Source organism: Loxodonta africana, chromosome 13, assembly GCF_030014295.1.
Source record: "Loxodonta africana isolate mLoxAfr1 chromosome 13, mLoxAfr1.hap2, whole genome shotgun sequence".
Taxonomy (NCBI): Eukaryota; Metazoa; Chordata; class Mammalia; order Proboscidea; family Elephantidae; genus Loxodonta; species Loxodonta africana.
In genome coordinates this window covers 485,256-504,799 of record NC_087354.1, presented here as the reverse complement: position 1 = coordinate 504,799, position 19,544 = coordinate 485,256, and the positions used below count along the sequence as shown (strand labels likewise).

The window sequence follows — 19,544 nt, the reverse complement described above, 5'->3', positions numbered from 1 at the left end:
GTGAGGGATTTCCCGTGATTTGCCCTGGCCCCATCTGACACTTAGGCAAGTGAGGATACACCGCAAAAGGCAGTAGGGTTTGCTGACAAGGCTGAGGCATGTCCCCTGGTGTTTGCTTGACCTTGCCTGGTTGACTAAGTGGCGGTGATGTGCGTGGGTGGATACTTCGGAATCAGAGAATGCTGAAACATGTGCGCTGGAGTCGTCTGCGATAGCCTGGGTCCAAGTCCGATAGGGCCTACCGAAATGGGAGAAACGGCCAACTAGAACAATGTATTTTCCCAAGATATTTAGGAGATGTGAATGGCCCAGAGCTCTACAGGAGACTGGTCAACTTGCTGTAATTGAAAGCGTGTGTCAGTTGCGGCTGGACTCGCAGGATTTGCGGGACGCTTTTCCCGTGAATCTTGAAATTGGATGAGCGACTCAGTAGTCTGATAGCTGGCTCCAGCTTTCAAGTAAAGGTAGCTGCACAGATAACTGCATAGAAAATCTAAAGTCAGGGTCGATGCCAGGTGTGAAGGGGACACGAGGGTCAGGAGCACTTTCAGGTTGATGCCACAGGAGGTCATGTTTCCCTGGAGCTCTAGACAGTGAAAGCAGGCGTAAGTGCTGCCTTGCACATGTGCAGAGATCAGTGTTCCTACAGAGTTCGTTGGAATCCTGTAGAGGTTCCATAAGACTCCTGCTCTCTTTGTGCCAAGGAATCCTCTGATGGTTGATAAACAGGAGGAGATGTGTTCCCTGTGTTCCCATTCTTTGGGAATGAGGTGGCCTGGACTGTGTCTCTCCATGGCACAAGGGTGAAATCAAACTCTGGAAATGCCTAGTTGAATTTGGGGCCAAATTCTTGGTGAAAGCCCTCTTCCGAGTGTCCCACAGCTCATTTGAAGATCCCCAGTTTTGGGAACCCTTGGATGTCATTTCCTGGAAGTGCTCGTGCACGGATCCGTGCCTGTGGACACAGATTCGGCTTCCTCGTAGACATTAGCCGGGGCTGATCAAATGAATAGCCTGTTCTTGGCTGGGACTTCCTGAGTACTTTTCTCCATTCGGAGTCCTCTATGCCTTGTCTTGATCTGGCACGCGTCTGCCTTTCTGTCAAGGGTCAGCAGTCTCACTAATGGGCGAGAAGTGTGTGTCTTGATTTCGTCCCTCTTTTGGGCTATATGTGGAAAAAGCATAGCTGTTAGGCAATGAATGTCTCTCGTCTGATGTCTGACTTACTTCTTTGCCCTTCCTCAAAGGATTGCAAGGTCGAATCCTGTTTTCCTGCTTTCATGAGGGTCAAGCTACTCCCCGGGAAACCGGAAGAGGATGTGCGAACCTTCTCATCCTGCGTGATTGCGGGCTGGATGGACGATATCGGTGGTGAGGAACTTGAAGACTCAGGTGATTTCTCCCGGGGATTGAGATGTCTCGGGTCAACGAAGACACCTCAACTTGTCTCAAAGAGAGATGATGACATAAAAATCATGCTCAATAGGATCCCGCTGAGGCCCAGAGAGAAACTCCTTTTCCCTAACGTTAATGATCTGCTTTAGAGGGGACCCCCGTTTGGATCCCTGTTTCCTCCACCAAGTGATCAAAAACTCCTCCCTGACCGATTCTGGTCATGCTGATTCCTTGGCTCTTTTCGTCTTTTTCTGTCATTTCGAAAGACCTGCTTTCAGGAGATTCACCACCGAAAGAACTCAAGGTGAGTGAATGACGGCGGTTTTCCCTTGTCTCTGGTGACACTTAGACAAGTGAAAATGGAGCCCAAGAGGCAGTCGGGTTTTGTGGAAAAGCTGAGACGTGTCCCCTGCTTTGAGCTTGACCTGACCGATTGACCAAGTGGCGGTGATATGCACGGGTGGATAGTTAGGAAGCACAGGAACCTAGAAGAATTTCCACTTGAGTAATTTTTGCTAGTCCGGTTCCCAGTCGGGTATGTCTACGGAAGTTTGAGAATATTTTCAACTCTCAACTCTTTACGGGATGGGAGTGTGTAGCAGCTCTACTGGAGAAACCAGAGAGACTTGCCCTAGTTGAAAGCCTGTGTCAGTTGCGACTGGACTCTTAGGATCTCCAGGGCCTCTTTCCCAGACATCTTGGTATTGGATGAAGACTGGAGTAGCCTGACACCTCGCTGTAGCATTCAAGAAAAGGCAGCAGCACCACTATCTGAGTCAAAAAGCTAATGCCAGGCTCAATACCATTCGGTACGTGGGTCGCGAGCGTCATGACTAGTTTCAGGTTCATACCACAGGAGGTCAGGATCTGCTGACAGTCTAATCAGGCAATGCAGGCATAACTGCTGCCTTCCACATGTGGAAAGATCATTTTCTTGACAGATCTTTGGAATCTTGTAGAGATTCCATAGAACTCCTTTTCCGTGTGCCCCACGGGATCCTCTGATGCTTGATATACGGGAGGAGATGTGTTCCCTCTCTGGGGATTATTGGGGCCTGAGGTAGATTCGATTGTGTCTCTCCATGGCTCAGTGGTGAAATGAAAGCGTTGAAGGACTGTGGCAATTTTAACAAGTGTTGGCAGAATTCTTGGAAAGCTATTCTTTTCCAAATGTCCTCCAGCTGATTTGAAGATCCCCCGGTGCTGGGGACTCTTGGGTGCCATTTCCCGGGAGTCCGCACACATTGGACAGTGCCCGTGGACGCATAGTTGGCTGCCTTCAACACATCAGTCAGGCTTAAGCAATGGCAAAGGCTCCTTTTGCCTGGGTCCTCCTGTAAATTTCTGCTACATCCAGAGACCTCTCTGCCTTCTTCTGAATATTGCATGATTCTCTCCTTCTGTCATGGGTCAGCAGACTCCCCAGTGGGTTGCAAATGGCTGTCTTGATTTTGTCCATGTGTTCGCGAATGTCTGGCTGAAAGCCTAGCCTTAGGGAAGTGAGTTTCTCTTCTGGGATCTCTGTCTTACTGATTTCCCCTTTTCAAAGGGTTAGTGAGGTCGATGTCTCTTGTGCCGCTTTCATGGGGGTCAAGCCAACTGCCCGGGAAACTGGAAGATGATGTGTGAACGCTCTCATCCACTGTCCTTCCTGGGTGGAAGGAAGACATTTGTGGTAAGCATCTTCAGGTCTCAGGGGATTTTTCCTGGGGAGTGATATGGCTGGGGTCAATGATGACATAATCTGTCTGGAAGAGAGATGATGACCTAAAAATCATGCTCAGAGAGGTTATGCTGAGGCCCTGTGGGAAAGTCCTTTGGCCCAGCCTTCCAGATCTTCTTTAGAGCGGACTCCCATTTTGATTTCTTTCACCTGCACCAAGTAATCCAAAAGACCTGGGTGGCCGATTTTGGTCAGGCTGATTCCTTGGCTCTTTTCCTCTTTTTGTGTCCTTTAGCAAAACCTGCCTCCGAGGAGTTCACCGTTGCGAGGACAAAAGGTGAGGGATTTCCCGTGATTTGCCCTGGCCCCATCTGACACTTAGGCAAGTGAGGATACACCGCAAAAGGCAGTAGGGTTTGCTGACAAGGCTGAGGCATGTCCCCTGGTGTTTGCTTGACCTTGCCTGGTTGACTAAGTGGCGGTGATGTGCGTGGGTGGATACTTCGGAATCAGAGAATGCTGAAACATGTGCGCTGGAGTCGTCTGCGATAGCCTGGGTCCAAGTCCGATAGGGCCTACCGAAATGGGAGAAACGGCCAACTAGAACAATGTATTTTCCCAAGATATTTATGAGATGTGAATGGCCCAGAGCTCTACAGGAGACTGGTCAACTTGCTGTAATTGAAAGCGTGTGTCAGTTGCGGCTGGACTCGCAGGATTTGCGGGGCGCTTTTCCCGTGAATCTTGAAATTGGATGAGCGACTCAGTAGTCTGATAGCTGGCTCCAGCTTTCAAGTAAAGGTAGCTGCACAGATAACTGCATAGAAAATCTAAAGTCAGGGTCGATGCCAGGTGTGAAGGGGACACGAGGGTCAGGAGCACTTTCAGGTTGATGCCACAGGAGGTCATGTTTCCCTGGAGCTCTAGACAGTGAAAGCAGGCGTAAGTGCTGCCTTGCACATGTGCAGAGATCAGTGTTCCTACAGAGTTCGTTGGAATCCTGTAGAGGTTCCATAAGACTCCTGCTCTCTTTGTGCCAAGGAATCCTCTGATGGTTGATAAACAGGAGGAGATGTGTTCCCTGTGTTCCCATTCTTTGGGAATGAGGTGGCCTGGACTGTGTCTCTCCATGGCACAAGGGTGAAATCAAACTCTGGAAATGCCTAGTTGAATTTGGGGCCAAATTCTTGGTGAAAGCCCTCTTCCGAGTGTCCCACAGCTCATTTGAAGATCCCCAGTTTTGGGAACCCTTGGATGTCATTTCCTGGAAGTGCTCGTGCACGGATCCGTGCCTGTGGACACAGATTCGGCTTCCTCGTAGACATAAGCCGGGGCTGATCAAATGAATAGCCTGTTCTTGGCTGGGACTTCCTGAGTACGTTTCTCCATTCGGAGTCCTCTATGCCTTGTCTTGATCTGGCACGCGTCTGCCTTTCTGTCAAGGGTCAGCAGTCTCACTAATGGGTGAGAAGTGTGTGTCTTGATTTCGTCCCTCTTTTGGGCTATATGTGGAAAAAGCATAGCTGTTAGGCAATGAATGTCTCTCGTCTGATGTCTGACTTACTTCTTTGCCCTTCCTCAAAGGATTGCAAGGTCGAAGCCTGTTTTCCTGCTTTCATGAGGGTCAAGCTACTCCCCGGGAAACCGGAAGAGGATGTGCGAACCTTCTCATCCTGCGTGATTGCGGGCTGGATGGACGATATCGGTGGTGAGGAACTTGAAGACTCAGGTGATTTCTCCCGGGGATTGAGATGTCTCGGGTCAACGAAGACACCTCAACTTGTCTCGAAGAGAGATGATGACATAAAAATCATGCTCAATAGGATCCCGCTGAGGCCCAGAGAGAAACTCCTTTTCCCTAACGTTAATGATCTGCTTTAGAGGGGACCCCCGTTTGGATCCCTTTTTCCTCCACCAAGTGATCAAAAACTCCTCCCTGACCGATTCTGGTCATGCTGATTCCTTGGCTCTTTTCGTCTTTTTCTGTCATTTCGAAAGACCTGCTTTCAGGAGATTCACCACCGAAAGAACTCAAGGTGAGTGAATGACGGCGGTTTTCCCTTGTCTCTGGTGACACTTAGACAAGTGAAAATGGAGCCCAAGAGGCAGTCGGGTTTTGTGGAAAAGCTGAAACGTGTCCCCTGCTTTGAGCTTGACCTGACCGATTGACCAAGTGGCGGTGATATGCACGGGTGGATAGTTAGGAAGCACAGGAACCTAGAAGAATTTCCACTTGAGTAATTTTTGCTAGTCCGGTTCCCAGTCGGGTATGTCTACGGAAGTTTGAGAATATTTTCAACTCTCAACTCTTTACGGGATGGGAGTGTGTAGCAGCTCTACTGGAGAAACCAGAGAGACTTGCCCTAGTTGAAAGCCTGTGTCAGTTGCGACTGGACTCTTAGGATCTCCAGGGCCTCTTTCCCAGACATCTTGGTATTGGATGAAGACTGGAGTAGCCTGACACCTCGCTGTAGCATTCAAGAAAAGGCAGCAGCACCACTATCTGAGTCAAAAAGCTAATGCCAGGCTCAATACCATTCGGTACGTGGGTCGCGAGCGTCATGACTAGTTTCAGGTTCATACCACAGGAGGTCAGGATCTGCTGACAGTCTAATCAGGCAATGCAGGCATAACTGCTGCCTTCCACATGTGGAAAGATCATTTTCTTGACAGATCTTTGGAATCTTGTAGAGATTCCATAGAACTCCTTTTCCGTGTGCCCCACGGGATCCTCTGATGCTTGATATACGGGAGGAGATGTGTTCCCTCTCTGGGGATTATTGGGGCCTGAGGTAGATTCGATTGTGTCTCTCCATGGCTCAGTGGTGAAATGAAAGCGTTGAAGGACTGTGGCAATTTTAACAAGTGTTGGCAGAATTCTTGGAAAGCTATTCTTTTCCAAATGTCCTCCAGCTGATTTGAAGATCCCCCGGTGCTGGGGACTCTTGGGTGCCATTTCCCGGGAGTCCGCACACATTGGACAGTGCCCGTGGACGCATAGTTGGCTGCCTTCAACACATCAGTCAGGCTTAAGCAATGGCAAAGGCTCCTTTTGCCTGGGTCCTCCTGTAAATTTGTGCTACATCCAGAGACCTCTCTGCCTTCTTCTGAATATTGCATGATTCTCTCCTTCTGTCATGGGTCAGCAGACTCCCCAGTGGGTTGCAAATGGCTGTCTTGATTTTGTCCATGTGTTCGCGAATGTCTGGCTGAAAGCCTAGCCTTAGGGAAGTGAGTTTCTCTTCTGGGATCTCTGTCTTACTGATTTCCCCTTTTCAAAGGGTTAGTGAGGTCGATGTCTCTTGTGCCGCTTTCATGGGGGTCAAGGCAACTGCCCGGGAAACTGGAAGATGATGTGTGAACGCTCTCATCCACTGTCCTTCCTGGGTGGAAGGAAGACATTTGTGGTAAGCATCTTCAGGTCTCAGGGGATTTTTCCTGGGGAGTGATATGGCTGGGGTCAATGATGACATAATCTGTCTGGAAGAGAGATGATGACCTAAAAATCATGCTCAGAGAGGTTATGCTGAGGCCCTGTGGGAAAGTCCTTTGGCCCAGCCTTCCAGATCTTCTTTAGAGCGGACTCCCATTTTGATTTCTTTCACCTGCACCAAGTAATCCAAAAGACCTGGGTGGCCGATTTTGGTCAGGCTGATTCCTTGGCTCTTTTCCTCTTTTTGTGTCCTTTAGCAAAACCTGCCTCCGAGGAGTTCACCGTTGCGAGGACAAAAGGTGAGGGATTTCCCGTGATTTGCCCTGGCCCCATCTGACACTTAGGCAAGTGAGGATACACCGCAAAAGGCAGTAGGGTTTGCTGACAAGGCTGAGGCATGTCCCCTGGTGTTTGCTTGACCTTGCCTGGTTGACTAAGTGGCGGTGATGTGCGTGGGTGGATACTTCGGAATCAGAGAATGCTGAAACATGTGCGCTGGAGTCGTCTGCGATAGCCTGGGTCCAAGTCCGATAGGGCCTACCGAAATGGGAGAAACGGCCAACTAGAACAATGTATTTTCCCAAGATATTTAGGAGATGTGAATGGCCCAGAGCTCTACAGGAGACTGGTCAACTTGCTGTAATTGAAAGCGTGTGTCAGTTGCGGCTGGACTCGCAGGATTTGCGGGACGCTTTTCCCGTGAATCTTGAAATTGGATGAGCGACTCAGTAGTCTGATAGCTGGCTCCAGCTTTCAAGTAAAGGTAGCTGCACAGATAACTGCATAGAAAATCTAAAGTCAGGGTCGATGCCAGGTGTGAAGGGGACACGAGGGTCAGGAGCACTTTCAGGTTGATGCCACAGGAGGTCATGTTTCCCTGGAGCTCTAGACAGTGAAAGCAGGCGTAAGTGCTGCCTTGCACATGTGCAGAGATCAGTGTTCCTACAGAGTTCGTTGGAATCCTGTAGAGGTTCCATAAGACTCCTGCTCTCTTTGTGCCAAGGAATCCTCTGATGGTTGATAAACAGGAGGAGATGTGTTCCCTGTGTTCCCATTCTTTGGGAATGAGGTGGCCTGGACTGTGTCTCTCCATGGCACAAGGGTGAAATCAAACTCTGGAAATGCCTAGTTGAATTTGGGGCCAAATTCTTGGTGAAAGCCCTCTTCCGAGTGTCCCACAGCTCATTTGAAGATCCCCAGTTTTGGGAACCCTTGGATGTCATTTCCTGGAAGTGCTCGTGCACGGATCCGTGCCTGTGGACACAGATTCGGCTTCCTCGTAGACATTAGCCGGGGCTGATCAAATGAATAGCCTGTTCTTGGCTGGGACTTCCTGAGTACTTTTCTCCATTCGGAGTCCTCTATGCCTTGTCTTGATCTGGCACGCGTCTGCCTTTCTGTCAAGGGTCAGCAGTCTCACTAATGGGCGAGAAGTGTGTGTCTTGATTTCGTCCCTCTTTTGGGCTATATGTGGAAAAAGCATAGCTGTTAGGCAATGAATGTCTCTCGTCTGATGTCTGACTTACTTCTTTGCCCTTCCTCAAAGGATTGCAAGGTCGAATCCTGTTTTCCTGCTTTCATGAGGGTCAAGCTACTCCCCGGGAAACCGGAAGAGGATGTGCGAACCTTCTCATCCTGCGTGATTGCGGGCTGGATGGACGATATCGGTGGTGAGGAACTTGAAGACTCAGGTGATTTCTCCCGGGGATTGAGATGTCTCGGGTCAACGAAGACACCTCAACTTGTCTCAAAGAGAGATGATGACATAAAAATCATGCTCAATAGGATCCCGCTGAGGCCCAGAGAGAAACTCCTTTTCCCTAACGTTAATGATCTGCTTTAGAGGGGACCCCCGTTTGGATCCCTGTTTCCTCCACCAAGTGATCAAAAACTCCTCCCTGACCGATTCTGGTCATGCTGATTCCTTGGCTCTTTTCGTCTTTTTCTGTCATTTCGAAAGACCTGCTTTCAGGAGATTCACCACCGAAAGAACTCAAGGTGAGTGAATGACGGCGGTTTTCCCTTGTCTCTGGTGACACTTAGACAAGTGAAAATGGAGCCCAAGAGGCAGTCGGGTTTTGTGGAAAAGCTGAGACGTGTCCCCTGCTTTGAGCTTGACCTGACCGATTGACCAAGTGGCGGTGATATGCACGGGTGGATAGTTAGGAAGCACAGGAACCTAGAAGAATTTCCACTTGAGTAATTTTTGCTAGTCCGGTTCCCAGTCGGGTATGTCTACGGAAGTTTGAGAATATTTTCAACTCTCAACTCTTTACGGGATGGGAGTGTGTAGCAGCTCTACTGGAGAAACCAGAGAGACTTGCCCTAGTTGAAAGCCTGTGTCAGTTGCGACTGGACTCTTAGGATCTCCAGGGCCTCTTTCCCAGACATCTTGGTATTGGATGAAGACTGGAGTAGCCTGACACCTCGCTGTAGCATTCAAGAAAAGGCAGCAGCACCACTATCTGAGTCAAAAAGCTAATGCCAGGCTCAATACCATTCGGTACGTGGGTCGCGAGCGTCATGACTAGTTTCAGGTTCATACCACAGGAGGTCAGGATCTGCTGACAGTCTAATCAGGCAATGCAGGCATAACTGCTGCCTTCCACATGTGGAAAGATCATTTTCTTGACAGATCTTTGGAATCTTGTAGAGATTCCATAGAACTCCTTTTCCGTGTGCCCCACGGGATCCTCTGATGCTTGATATACGGGAGGAGATGTGTTCCCTCTCTGGGGATTATTGGGGCCTGAGGTAGATTCGATTGTGTCTCTCCATGGCTCAGTGGTGAAATGAAAGCGTTGAAGGACTGTGGCAATTTTAACAAGTGTTGGCAGAATTCTTGGAAAGCTATTCTTTTCCAAATGTCCTCCAGCTGATTTGAAGATCCCCCGGTGCTGGGGACTCTTGGGTGCCATTTCCCGGGAGTCCGCACACATTGGACAGTGCCCGTGGACGCATAGTTGGCTGCCTTCAACACATCAGTCAGGCTTAAGCAATGGCAAAGGCTCCTTTTGCCTGGGTCCTCCTGTAAATTTCTGCTACATCCAGAGACCTCTCTGCCTTCTTCTGAATATTGCATGATTCTCTCCTGCTGTCATGGGTCAGCAGACTCCCCAGTGGGTTGCAAATGGCTGTCTTGATTTTGTCCATGTGTTCGCGAATGTCTGGCTGAAAGCCTAGCCTTAGGGAAGTGAGTTTCTCTTCTGGGATCTCTGTCTTACTGATTTCCCCTTTTCAAAGGGTTAGTGAGGTCGATGTCTCTTGTGCCGCTTTCATGGGGGTCAAGCCAACTGCCCGGGAAACTGGAAGATGATGTGTGAACGCTCTCATCCACTGTCCTTCCTGGGTGGAAGGAAGACATTTGTGGTAAGCATCTTCAGGTCTCAGGGGATTTTTCCTGGGGAGTGATATGGCTGGGGTCAATGATGACATAATCTGTCTGGAAGAGAGATGATGACCTAAAAATCATGCTCAGAGAGGTTATGCTGAGGCCCTGTGGGAAAGTCCTTTGGCCCAGCCTTCCAGATCTTCTTTAGAGCGGACTCCCATTTTGATTTCTTTCACCTGCACCAAGTAATCCAAAAGACCTGGGTGGCCGATTTTGGTCAGGCTGATTCCTTGGCTCTTTTCCTCTTTTTGTGTCCTTTAGCAAAACCTGCCTCCGAGGAGTTCACCGTTGCGAGGACAAAAGGTGAGGGATTTCCCGTGATTTGCCCTGGCCCCATCTGACACTTAGGCAAGTGAGGATATACCGCAAAAGGCAGTAGGCTTTGCTGACAAGGCTGAGGCATGTCCCCTGGGGTTTGCTTGACCTTGCCTGGTTGACTAAGTGGCGGTGATGTGCGTGGGTGGATACTTAGGAATCAGAGAATGCTGAAACATGTGCGCTGGAGTCGTCTGCGATAGCCTGGGTCCAAGTCCGATAGGGCCTACCGAAATGGGAGAAACGGCCAACTAGAACAATGTGTTTTCCCAAGATATTTAGGAGATGTGAATGGCCCAGAGCTCTACAGGAGACTGGTCAACTTGCTGTAATTGAAAGCGTGTGTCAGTTGCGGCTGGACTCGCAGGATTTGCGGGGCGCTTTTCCCGTGAATCTTGAAATTGGATGAGCGACTCAGTAGTCTGATAGCTGGCTCCAGCTTTCAAGTAAAGGTAGCTGCACAGATAACTGCATAGAAAATCTAAAGTCAGGGTCGATGCCAGGTGTGAAAGGGACACGAGGGTCAGGAGCACTTTCAGGTTGATGCCACAGGAGGTCATGTTTCCCTGGAGCTCTAGACAGTGAAAGCAGGCGTAAGTGCTGCCTTGCACATGTGCAGAGATCAGTGTTCCTACAGAGTTCGTTGGAATCCTGTAGAGGTTCCATAAGACTCCTGCTCTCTTTGTGCCAAGGAATCCTCTGATGGTTGATAAACAGGAGGAGATGTGTTCCCTGTGTTCCCATTCTTTGGGAATGAGGTGGCCTGGACTGTGTCTCTCCATGGCACAAGGGTGAAATCAAACTCTGGAAATGCCTAGTTGAATTTGGGGCCAAATTCTTGGTGAAAGCCCTCTTCCGAGTGTCCCACAGCTCATTTGAAAATCCCCAGTTTTGGGAACCCTTGGATGTCATTTCCTGGAAGTGCTCGTGCACGGATCCGTGCCTGTGGACACAGATTCGGCTGCCTCGTAGACATTAGCCGAGGCTGATCAAATGAATAGCCTGTTCTTGGCTGGGACTTCCTGAGTACTTTTCTCCATTCGGAGTCCTCTATGCCTTGTCTTGATCTGGCACGCGTCTGCCTTTCTGTCAAGGGTCAGCAGTCTCACTAATGGGCGAGAAGTGTGTGTCTTGATTTCGTCCCTCTTTTGGGCTATATGTGGAAAAAGCATAGCTGTTAGGCAATGAATGTCTCTCGTCTGATGTCTGACTTACTTCTTTGCCCTTCCTCAAAGGATTGCAAGGTCGAAGCCTGTTTTCCTGCTTTCATGAGGGTCAAGCTACTCCCCGGGAAACCGGAAGAGGATGTGCGAACCTTCTCATCCTGCGTGATTGCGGGCTGGATGGACGATATCGGTGGTGAGGAACTTGAAGACTCAGGTGATTTCTCCCGGGGATTGAGATGTCTCGGGTCAACGAAGACACCTCAACTTGTCTCGAAGAGAGATGATGACATAAAAATCATGCTCAATAGGATCCCGCTGAGGCCCAGAGAGAAACTCCTTTTCCCTAACGTTAATGATCTGCTTTAGAGGGGACCCCCGTTTGGATCCCTGTTTCCTCCACCAAGTGATCAAAAACTCCTCCCTGACCGATTCTGGTCATGCTGATTCCTTGGCTCTTTTCGTCTTTTTCTGTCATTTCGAAAGACCTGCTTTCAGGAGATTCACCACCGAAAGAACTCAAGGTGAGTGAATGACGGCGGTTTTCCCTTGTCTCTGGTGACACTTAGACAAGTGAAAATGGAGCCCAAGAGGCAGTCGGGTTTTGTGGAAAAGCTGAGACGTGTCCCCTGCTTTGAGCTTGACCTGACCGATTGACCAAGTGGCGGTGATATGCACGGGTGGATAGTTAGGAAGCACAGGAACCTAGAAGAATTTCCACTTGAGTAATTTTTGCTAGTCCGGTTCCCAGTCGGGTATGTCTACGGAAGTTTGAGAATATTTTCAACTCTCAACTCTTTACGGGATGGGAGTGTGTAGCAGCTCTACTGGAGAAACCAGAGAGACTTGCCCTAGTTGAAAGCCTGTGTCAGTTGCGACTGGACTCTTAGGATCTCCAGGGCCTCTTTCCCAGACATCTTGGTATTGGATGAAGACTGGAGTAGCCTGACACCTCGCTGTAGCATTCAAGAAAAGGCAGCAGCACCACTATCTGAGTCAAAAAGCTAATGCCAGGCTCAATACCATTCGGTACGTGGGTCGCGAGCGTCATGACTAGTTTCAGGTTCATACCACAGGAGGTCAGGATCTGCTGACAGTCTAATCAGGCAATGCAGGCATAACTGCTGCCTTCCACATGTGGAAAGATCATTTTCTTGACAGATCTTTGGAATCTTGTAGAGATTCCATAGAACTCCTTTTCCGTGTGCCCCACGGGATCCTCTGATGCTTGATATACGGGAGGAGATGTGTTCCCTCTCTGGGGATTATTGGGGCCTGAGGTAGATTCGATTGTGTCTCTCCATGGCTCAGTGGTGAAATGAAAGCGTTGAAGGACTGTGGCAATTTTAACAAGTGTTGGCAGAATTCTTGGAATGCTATTCTTTTCCAAATGTCCTCCAGCTGATTTGAAGATCCCCTGGTGCTGGGGACTCTTGGGTGCCATTTCCCGGGAGTCCGCACACATTGGACAGTGCCCGTGGACGCATAGTTGGCTGCCTTCAACACATCAGTCAGGCTTAAGCAATGGCAAAGGCTCCTTTTGCCTGGTTCCTCCTGTAAATTTGTGCTACATCCAGAGACCTCTCTGCCTTCTTCTGAATATTGCATGATTCTCTCCTTCTGTCATGGGTCAGCAGACTCCCCAGTGGGTTGCAAATGGCTGTCTTGATTTTGTCCATGTGTTCGCGAATGTCTGGCTGAAAGCCTAGCCTTAGGGAAGTGAGTTTCTCTTCTGGGATCTCTGTCTTACTGATTTCCCCTTTTCAAAGGGTTAGTGAGGTCGATGTCTCTTGTGCCGCTTTCATGGGGGTCAAGCCAACTGCCCGGGAAACTGGAAGATGATGTGTGAACGCTCTCATCCACTGTCCTTCCTGGGTGGAAGGAAGACATTTGTGGTAAGCATCTTCAGGTCTCAGGGGATTTTTCCTGGGGAGTGATATGGCTGGGGTCAATGATGACATAATCTGTCTGGAAGAGAGATGATGACCTAAAAATCATGCTCAGAGAGGTTATGCTGAGGCCCTGTGGGAAAGTCCTTTGGCCCAGCCTTCCAGATCTTCTTTAGAGCGGACTCCCATTTTGATTTCTTTCACCTGCACCAAGTAATCCAAAAGACCTGGGTGGCCGATTTTGGTCAGGCTGATTCCTTGGCTCTTTTCCTCTTTTTGTGTCCTTTAGCACAACCTGCCTCCGAGGAGTTCACCGTTGCGAGGACAAAAGGTGAGGGATTTCCCGTGATTTGCCCTGGCCCCATCTGACACTTAGGCAAGTGAGGATACACCGCAAAAGGCAGTAGGGTTTGCTGACAAGGCTGAGGCATGTCCCCTGGTGTTTGCTTGACCTTGCCTGGTTGACTAAGTGGCGGTGATGTGCGTGGGTGGATACTTAGGAATCAGAGAATGCTGAAACATGTGCGCTGGAGTCGTCTGCGATAGCCTGGGTCCAAGTCCGATAGGGCCTACCGAAATGGGAGAAACGGCCAACTAGAACAATGTGTTTTCCCAAGATATTTAGGAGATGTGAATGGCCCAGAGCTCTACAGGAGACTGGTCAACTTGCTGTAATTGAAAGCGTGTGTCAGTTGCGGCTGGACTCGCAGGATTTGTGGGACGCTTTTCCCGTGAATCTTGAAATTGGATGAGCGACTCAGTAGTCTGATAGCTGGCTCCAGCTTTCAAGTAAAGGTAGCTGCACAGATAACTGCATAGAAAATCTAAAGTCAGGGTCGATGCCAGGTGTGAAAGGGACACGAGGGTCAGGAGCACTTTCAGGTTGATGCCACAGGAGGTCATGTTTCCCTGGAGCTCTAGACAGTGAAAGCAGGCGTAAGTGCTGCCTTGCACATGTGCAGAGATCAGTGTTCCTACAGAGTTCGTTGGAATCCTGTAGAGGTTCCATAAGACTCCTGCTCTCTTTGTGCCAAGGAATCCTCTGATGGTTGATAAACAGGAGGAGATGTGTTCCCTGTGTTCCCATTCTTTGGGAATGAGGTGGCCTGGACTGTGTCTCTCCATGGCACAAGGGTGAAATCAAACTCTGGAAATGCCTAGTTGAATTTGGGGCCAAATTCTTGGTGAAAGCCCTCTTCCGAGTGTCCCACAGCTCATTTGAAAATCCCCAGTTTTGGGAACCCTTGGATGTCATTTCTGGAAGTGCTCGTGCACGGATCCGTGCCTGTGGACACAGATTCGGCTTCCTCGTAGACATTAGCCGAGGCTGATCAAATGAATAGCCTGTTCTTGGCTGGGACTTCCTGAGTACTTTTCTCCATTCGGAGTCCTCTATGCCTTGTCTTGATCTGGCACGCGTCTGCCTTTCTGTCAAGGGTCAGCAGTCTCACTAATGGGCGAGAAGTGTGTGTCTTGATTTCGTCCCTCTTTTGGGCTATATGTGGAAAAAGCATAGCTGTTAGGCAATGAATGTCTCTCGTCTGATGTCTGACTTACTTCTTTGCCCTTCCTCAAAGGATTGCAAGGTCGAAGCCTGTTTTCCTGCTTTCATGAGGGTCAAGCTACTCCCCGGGAAACCGGAAGAGGATGTGCGAACCTTCTCATCCTGCGTGATTGCGGGCTGGATGGACGATATCGGTGGTGAGGAACTTGAAGACTCAGGTGATTTCTCCCGGGGATTGAGATGTCTCGGGTCAACGAAGACACCTCAACTTGTCTCGAAGAGAGATGATGACATAAAAATCATGCTCAATAGGATCCCGCTGAGGCCCAGAGAGAAACTCCTTTTCCCTAACGTTAATGATCTGCTTTAGAGGGGACCCCCGTTTGGATCCCTTTTTCCTCCACCAAGTGATCAAAAACTCCTCCCGAACCGATTCTGGTCATGCTGATTCCTTGGCTCTTTTCGTCTTTTTCTGTCATTTCGAAAGACCTGCTTTCAGGAGATTCACCACCGAAAGAACTCAAGGTGAGTGAATGACGGCGGTTTTCCCTTGTCTCTGGTGACACTTAGACAAGTGAAAATGGAGCCCAAGAGGCAGTCGGGTTTTGTGGAAAAGCTGAGACGTGTCCCCTGCTTTGAGCTTGACCTGACCGATTGACCAAGTGGCGGTGATATGCACGGGTGGATAGTTAGGAAGCACAGGAACCTAGAAGAATTTCCACTTGAGTAATTTTTGCTAGTCCGGTTCCCAGTCGGGTATGTCTACGGAAGTTTGAGAATATTTTCAACTCTCAACTCTTTACGGGATGGGAGTGTGTAGCAGCTCTACTGGAGAAACCAGAGAGACTTGCCCTAGTTGAAAGCCTGTGTCAGTTGCGACTGGACTCTTAGGATCTCCAGGGCCTCTTTCCCAGACATCTTGGTATTGGATGAAGACTGGAGTAGCCTGACACCTCGCTGTAGCATTCAAGAAAAGGCAGCAGCACCACTATCTGAGTCAAAAAGCTAATGCCAGGCTCAATACCATTCGGTACGTGGGTCGCGAGCGTCATGACTAGTTTCAGGTTCATACCACAGGAGGTCAGGATCTGCTGACAGTCTAATCAGGCAATGCAGGCATAACTGCTGCCTTCCACATGTGGAAAGATCATTTTCTTGACAGATCTTTGGAATCTTGTAGAGATTCCATAGAACTCCTTTTCCGTGTGCCCCACGGGATCCTCTGATGCTTGATATACGGGAGGAGATGTGTTCCCTCTCTGGGGATTATTGGGGCCTGAGGTAGATTCGATTGTGTCTCTCCATGGCTCAGTGGTGAAATGAAAGCGTTGAAGGACTGTGGCAATTTTAACAAGTGTTGGCAGAATTCTTGGAATGCTATTCTTTTCCAAATGTCCTCCAGCTGATTTGAAGATCCCCTGGTGCTGGGGACTCTTGGATGCCATTTCCCGGGAGTCCGCACACATTGGACAGTGCCCGTGGACGCATAGTTGGCTGCCTTCAACACATCAGTCAGGCTTAAGCAATGGCAAAGGCTCCTTTTGCCTGGTTCCTCCTGTAAATTTCTGCTACATCCAGAGACCTCTCTGCCTTCTTCTGAATATTGCATGATTCTCTCCTTCTGTCATGGGTCAGCAGACTCCCCAGTGGGTTGCAAATGGCTGTCTTGATTTTGTCCATGTGTTCGCGAATCTCTGGCTGAAAGCCTAGCCTTAGGGAAGTGAGTTTCTCTTCTGGGATCTCTGTCTTACTGATTTCCCCTTTTCAAAGGGTTAGTGAGGTCGATGTCTCTTGTGCCGCTTTCATGGGGGTCAAGGCAACTGCCCGGGAAACTGGAAGATGATGTGTGAACGCTCTCATCCACTGTCCTTCCTGGGTGGAAGGAAGACATTTGTGGTAAGCATCTTCAGGTCTCAGGGGATTTTTCCTGGGGAGTGATATGGCTGGGGTCAATGATGACATAATCTGTCTGGAAGAGAGATGATGACCTAAAAATCATGCTCAGAGAGGTTATGCTGAGGCCCTGTGGGAAAGTCCTTTGGCCCAGCCTTCCAGATCTTCTTTAGAGCGGACTCCCATTTTGATTTCTTTCACCTGCACCAAGTAATCCAAAAGACCTGGGTGGCCGATTTTGGTCAGGCTGATTCCTTGGCTCTTTTCCTCTTTTTGTGTCCTTTAGCACAACCTGCCTCCGAGGAGTTCACCGTTGCGAGGACAAAAGGTGAGGGATTTCCCGTGATTTGCCCTGGCCCCATCTGACACTTAGGCAAGTGAGGATACACCGCAAAAGGCAGTAGGGTTTGCTGACAAGGCTGAGGCATGTCCCCTGGTGTTTGCTTGACCTTGCCTGGTTGACTAAGTGGCGGTGATGTGCGTGGGTGGATACTTCAGAATCAGAGAATGCTGAAACATGTGCGCTGGAGTCGTCTGCGATAGCCTGGGTCCAAGTCCGATAGGGCCTACCGAAATGGGAGAAACGACCAACTAGAACAATGTATTTTCCCAAGATATTTAGGAGATGTGAATGGCCCAGAGCTCTACAGGAGACTGGTCAACTTGCTGTAATTGAAAGCGTGTGTCAGTTGCGGCTGGACTCGCAGGATTTGCGGGACGCTTTTCCCGTGAATCTTGAAATTGGATGAGCGACTCAGTAGTCTGATAGCTGGCTCCAGCTTTCAAGTAAAGGTAGCTGCACAGATAACTGCATAGAAAATCTAAAGTCAGGGTCGATGCCAGGTGTGAAGGGGACACGAGGGTCAGGAGCACTTTCAGGTTGATGCCACAGGAGGTCATGTTTCCCTGGAGCTCTAGACAGTGAAAGCAGGCGTAAGTGCTGCCTTGCACATGTGCAGAGATCAGTGTTCCTACAGAGTTCGTTGGAATCCTGTAGAGGTTCCATAAGACTCCTGCTCTCTTTGTGCCAAGGAATCCTCTGATGGTTGATAAACAGGAGGAGATGTGTTCCCTGTGTTCCCATTCTTTGGGAATGAGGTGGCCTGGACTGTGTCTCTCCATGGCACAAGGGTGAAATCAAACTCTGGAAATGCCTAGTTGAATTTGGGGCCAAATTCTTGGTGAAAGCCCTCTTCCGAGTGTCCCACAGCTCATTTGAAGATCCCCAGTTTTGGGAACCCTTGGATGTCATTTCTGGAAGTGCTCGTGCACGGATCCGTGCCTTTGGACACAGATTCGGCTTCCTCGTAGACATTAGCCGGGGCTGATCAAATGAATAGCCTGTTCTTGGCTGGGACTTCCTGAGTACTTTTCTCCATTCGGAGTCCTCTATGCCTTGTCTTGATCTGGCACGCGTCTGCCTTTCTGTCAAGGGTCAGCAGTCTCACTAATGGGCGAGAAGTGTGTGTCTTGATTTTGTCCCTCTTTTGGGCTATATGTGGAAAAAGCATAGCTGTTAGGCAATGAATGTCTCTCGTCTGATGTCTGACTTACTTCTTTGCCCTTCCTCAAAGGATTGCAAGGTCGAAGCCTGTTTTCCTGCTTTCATGAGGGTCAAGCTACTCCCCGGGAAACCGGAAGAGGATGTGCGAACCTTCTCATCCTGCGTGATTGCGGGCTGGATGGACGATATCGGTGGTGAGGAACTTGAAGACTCAGGTGATTTCTCCCGGGGATTGAGATGTCTCGGGTCAACGAAGACACCTCAACTTGTCTCGAAGAGAGATGATGACATAAAAATCATGCTCAATAGGATCCCGCTGAGGCCCAGAGAGAAACTCCTTTTCCCTAACGTTAATGATCTGCTTTAGAGGGGACCCCCGTTTGGATCCCTGTTTCCTCCACCAAGTGATCAAAAACTCCTCCCTGACCGATTTTGGTCATGCTGATTCCTTGGCTCTTTTCGTCTTTTTCTGTCATTTCGAAAGACCTGCTTTCAGGAGATTCACCACCGAAAGAACTCAAGGTGAGTGAATGACGGCGGTTTTCCCTTGTCTCTGGTGACACTTAGACAAGTGAAAATGGAGCCCAAGAGGCAGTCGGGTTTTGTGGAAAAGCTGAGACGTGTCCCCTGCTTTGAGCTTGACCTGACCGATTGACCAAGTGGCGGTGATATGCACGGGTGGATAGTTAGGAAGCACAGGAACCTAGAAGAATTTCCACTTGAGTAATTTTTGCTAGTCCGGTTCCCAGTCGGGTATGTCTACGGAAGTTTGAGAATATTTTCAACTCTCAACTCTTTACGGGATGGGAGTGTGTAGCAGCTCTACTGGAGAAACCAGAGAGACTTGCCCTAGTTGAAAGCCTGTGTCAGTTGCGACTGGACTCTTAGGATCTCCAGGGCCTCTTTCCCAGACATCTTGGTATTGGATGAAGACTGGAGTAGCCTGACACCTCGCTGTAGCATTCAAGAAAAGGCAGCAGCACCACTATCTGAGTCAAAAAGCTAATGCCAGGCTCAATACCATTCGGTACGTGGGTCGCGAGCGTCATGACTAGTTTCAGGTTCATACCACAGGAGGTCAGGATCTGCTGACAGTCTAATCAGGCAATGCAGGCATAACTGCTGCCTTCCACATGTGGAAAGATCATTTTCTTGACAGATCTTTGGAATCTTGTAGAGATTCCATAGAACTCCTTTTCCGTGTGCCCCACGGGATCCTCTGATGCTTGATATACGGGAGGAGATGTGTTCCCTCTCTGGGGATTATTGGGGCCTGAGGTAGATTCGATTGTGTCTCTCCATGGCTCAGTGGTGAAATGAAAGCGTTGAAGGACTGTGGCAATTTTAACAAGTGTTGGCAGAATTCTTGGAATGCTATTCTTTTCCAAATGTCC

At 49.3% G+C, this 19,544-nt stretch overlaps 11 non-coding genes across 11 annotated transcripts; all 11 read left to right on the top strand.

Annotated features, from left to right (window-relative positions):
- The first annotated feature begins 1,421 nt into the window (after window positions 1–1,421).
- On the top strand, window positions 1,422–1,502 carry LOC135227417 (small nucleolar RNA SNORD115). Its single transcript, XR_010317582.1, has one exon. It is a non-coding gene; the product is annotated as a small nucleolar RNA SNORD115 (small nucleolar RNA).
- A 1,618-nt stretch (window positions 1,503–3,120) lies between these two features.
- On the top strand, window positions 3,121–3,198 carry LOC135227484 (small nucleolar RNA SNORD115). The gene has a single exon (XR_010317648.1). It is a non-coding gene; the product is annotated as a small nucleolar RNA SNORD115 (small nucleolar RNA).
- Window positions 3,199–4,816: 1,618 nt separating this feature from the next.
- Window positions 4,817–4,897, top strand: LOC135227391 (small nucleolar RNA SNORD115). The gene has a single exon (XR_010317558.1). It is a non-coding gene; the product is annotated as a small nucleolar RNA SNORD115 (small nucleolar RNA).
- A 1,618-nt stretch (window positions 4,898–6,515) lies between these two features.
- Window positions 6,516–6,593, top strand: LOC135227483 (small nucleolar RNA SNORD115). The gene has a single exon (XR_010317647.1). It is a non-coding gene; the product is annotated as a small nucleolar RNA SNORD115 (small nucleolar RNA).
- Window positions 6,594–8,211: 1,618 nt separating this feature from the next.
- On the top strand, window positions 8,212–8,292 carry LOC135227416 (small nucleolar RNA SNORD115). Its single transcript, XR_010317581.1, has one exon. It is a non-coding gene; the product is annotated as a small nucleolar RNA SNORD115 (small nucleolar RNA).
- Window positions 8,293–9,910: 1,618 nt separating this feature from the next.
- LOC135227482 (small nucleolar RNA SNORD115) lies at window positions 9,911–9,988 on the top strand. Its single transcript, XR_010317646.1, has one exon. It is a non-coding gene; the product is annotated as a small nucleolar RNA SNORD115 (small nucleolar RNA).
- Window positions 9,989–11,606: 1,618 nt separating this feature from the next.
- LOC135227390 (small nucleolar RNA SNORD115) lies at window positions 11,607–11,687 on the top strand. Its single transcript, XR_010317557.1, has one exon. It is a non-coding gene; the product is annotated as a small nucleolar RNA SNORD115 (small nucleolar RNA).
- A 1,618-nt stretch (window positions 11,688–13,305) lies between these two features.
- Window positions 13,306–13,383, top strand: LOC135227481 (small nucleolar RNA SNORD115). The gene has a single exon (XR_010317645.1). It is a non-coding gene; the product is annotated as a small nucleolar RNA SNORD115 (small nucleolar RNA).
- A 1,617-nt stretch (window positions 13,384–15,000) lies between these two features.
- On the top strand, window positions 15,001–15,081 carry LOC135227389 (small nucleolar RNA SNORD115). Its single transcript, XR_010317556.1, has one exon. It is a non-coding gene; the product is annotated as a small nucleolar RNA SNORD115 (small nucleolar RNA).
- Window positions 15,082–16,699: 1,618 nt separating this feature from the next.
- Window positions 16,700–16,777, top strand: LOC135227480 (small nucleolar RNA SNORD115). Its single transcript, XR_010317644.1, has one exon. It is a non-coding gene; the product is annotated as a small nucleolar RNA SNORD115 (small nucleolar RNA).
- A 1,617-nt stretch (window positions 16,778–18,394) lies between these two features.
- On the top strand, window positions 18,395–18,475 carry LOC135227388 (small nucleolar RNA SNORD115). The gene has a single exon (XR_010317555.1). It is a non-coding gene; the product is annotated as a small nucleolar RNA SNORD115 (small nucleolar RNA).
- The last annotated feature ends 1,069 nt before the right edge of the window (window positions 18,476–19,544 follow it).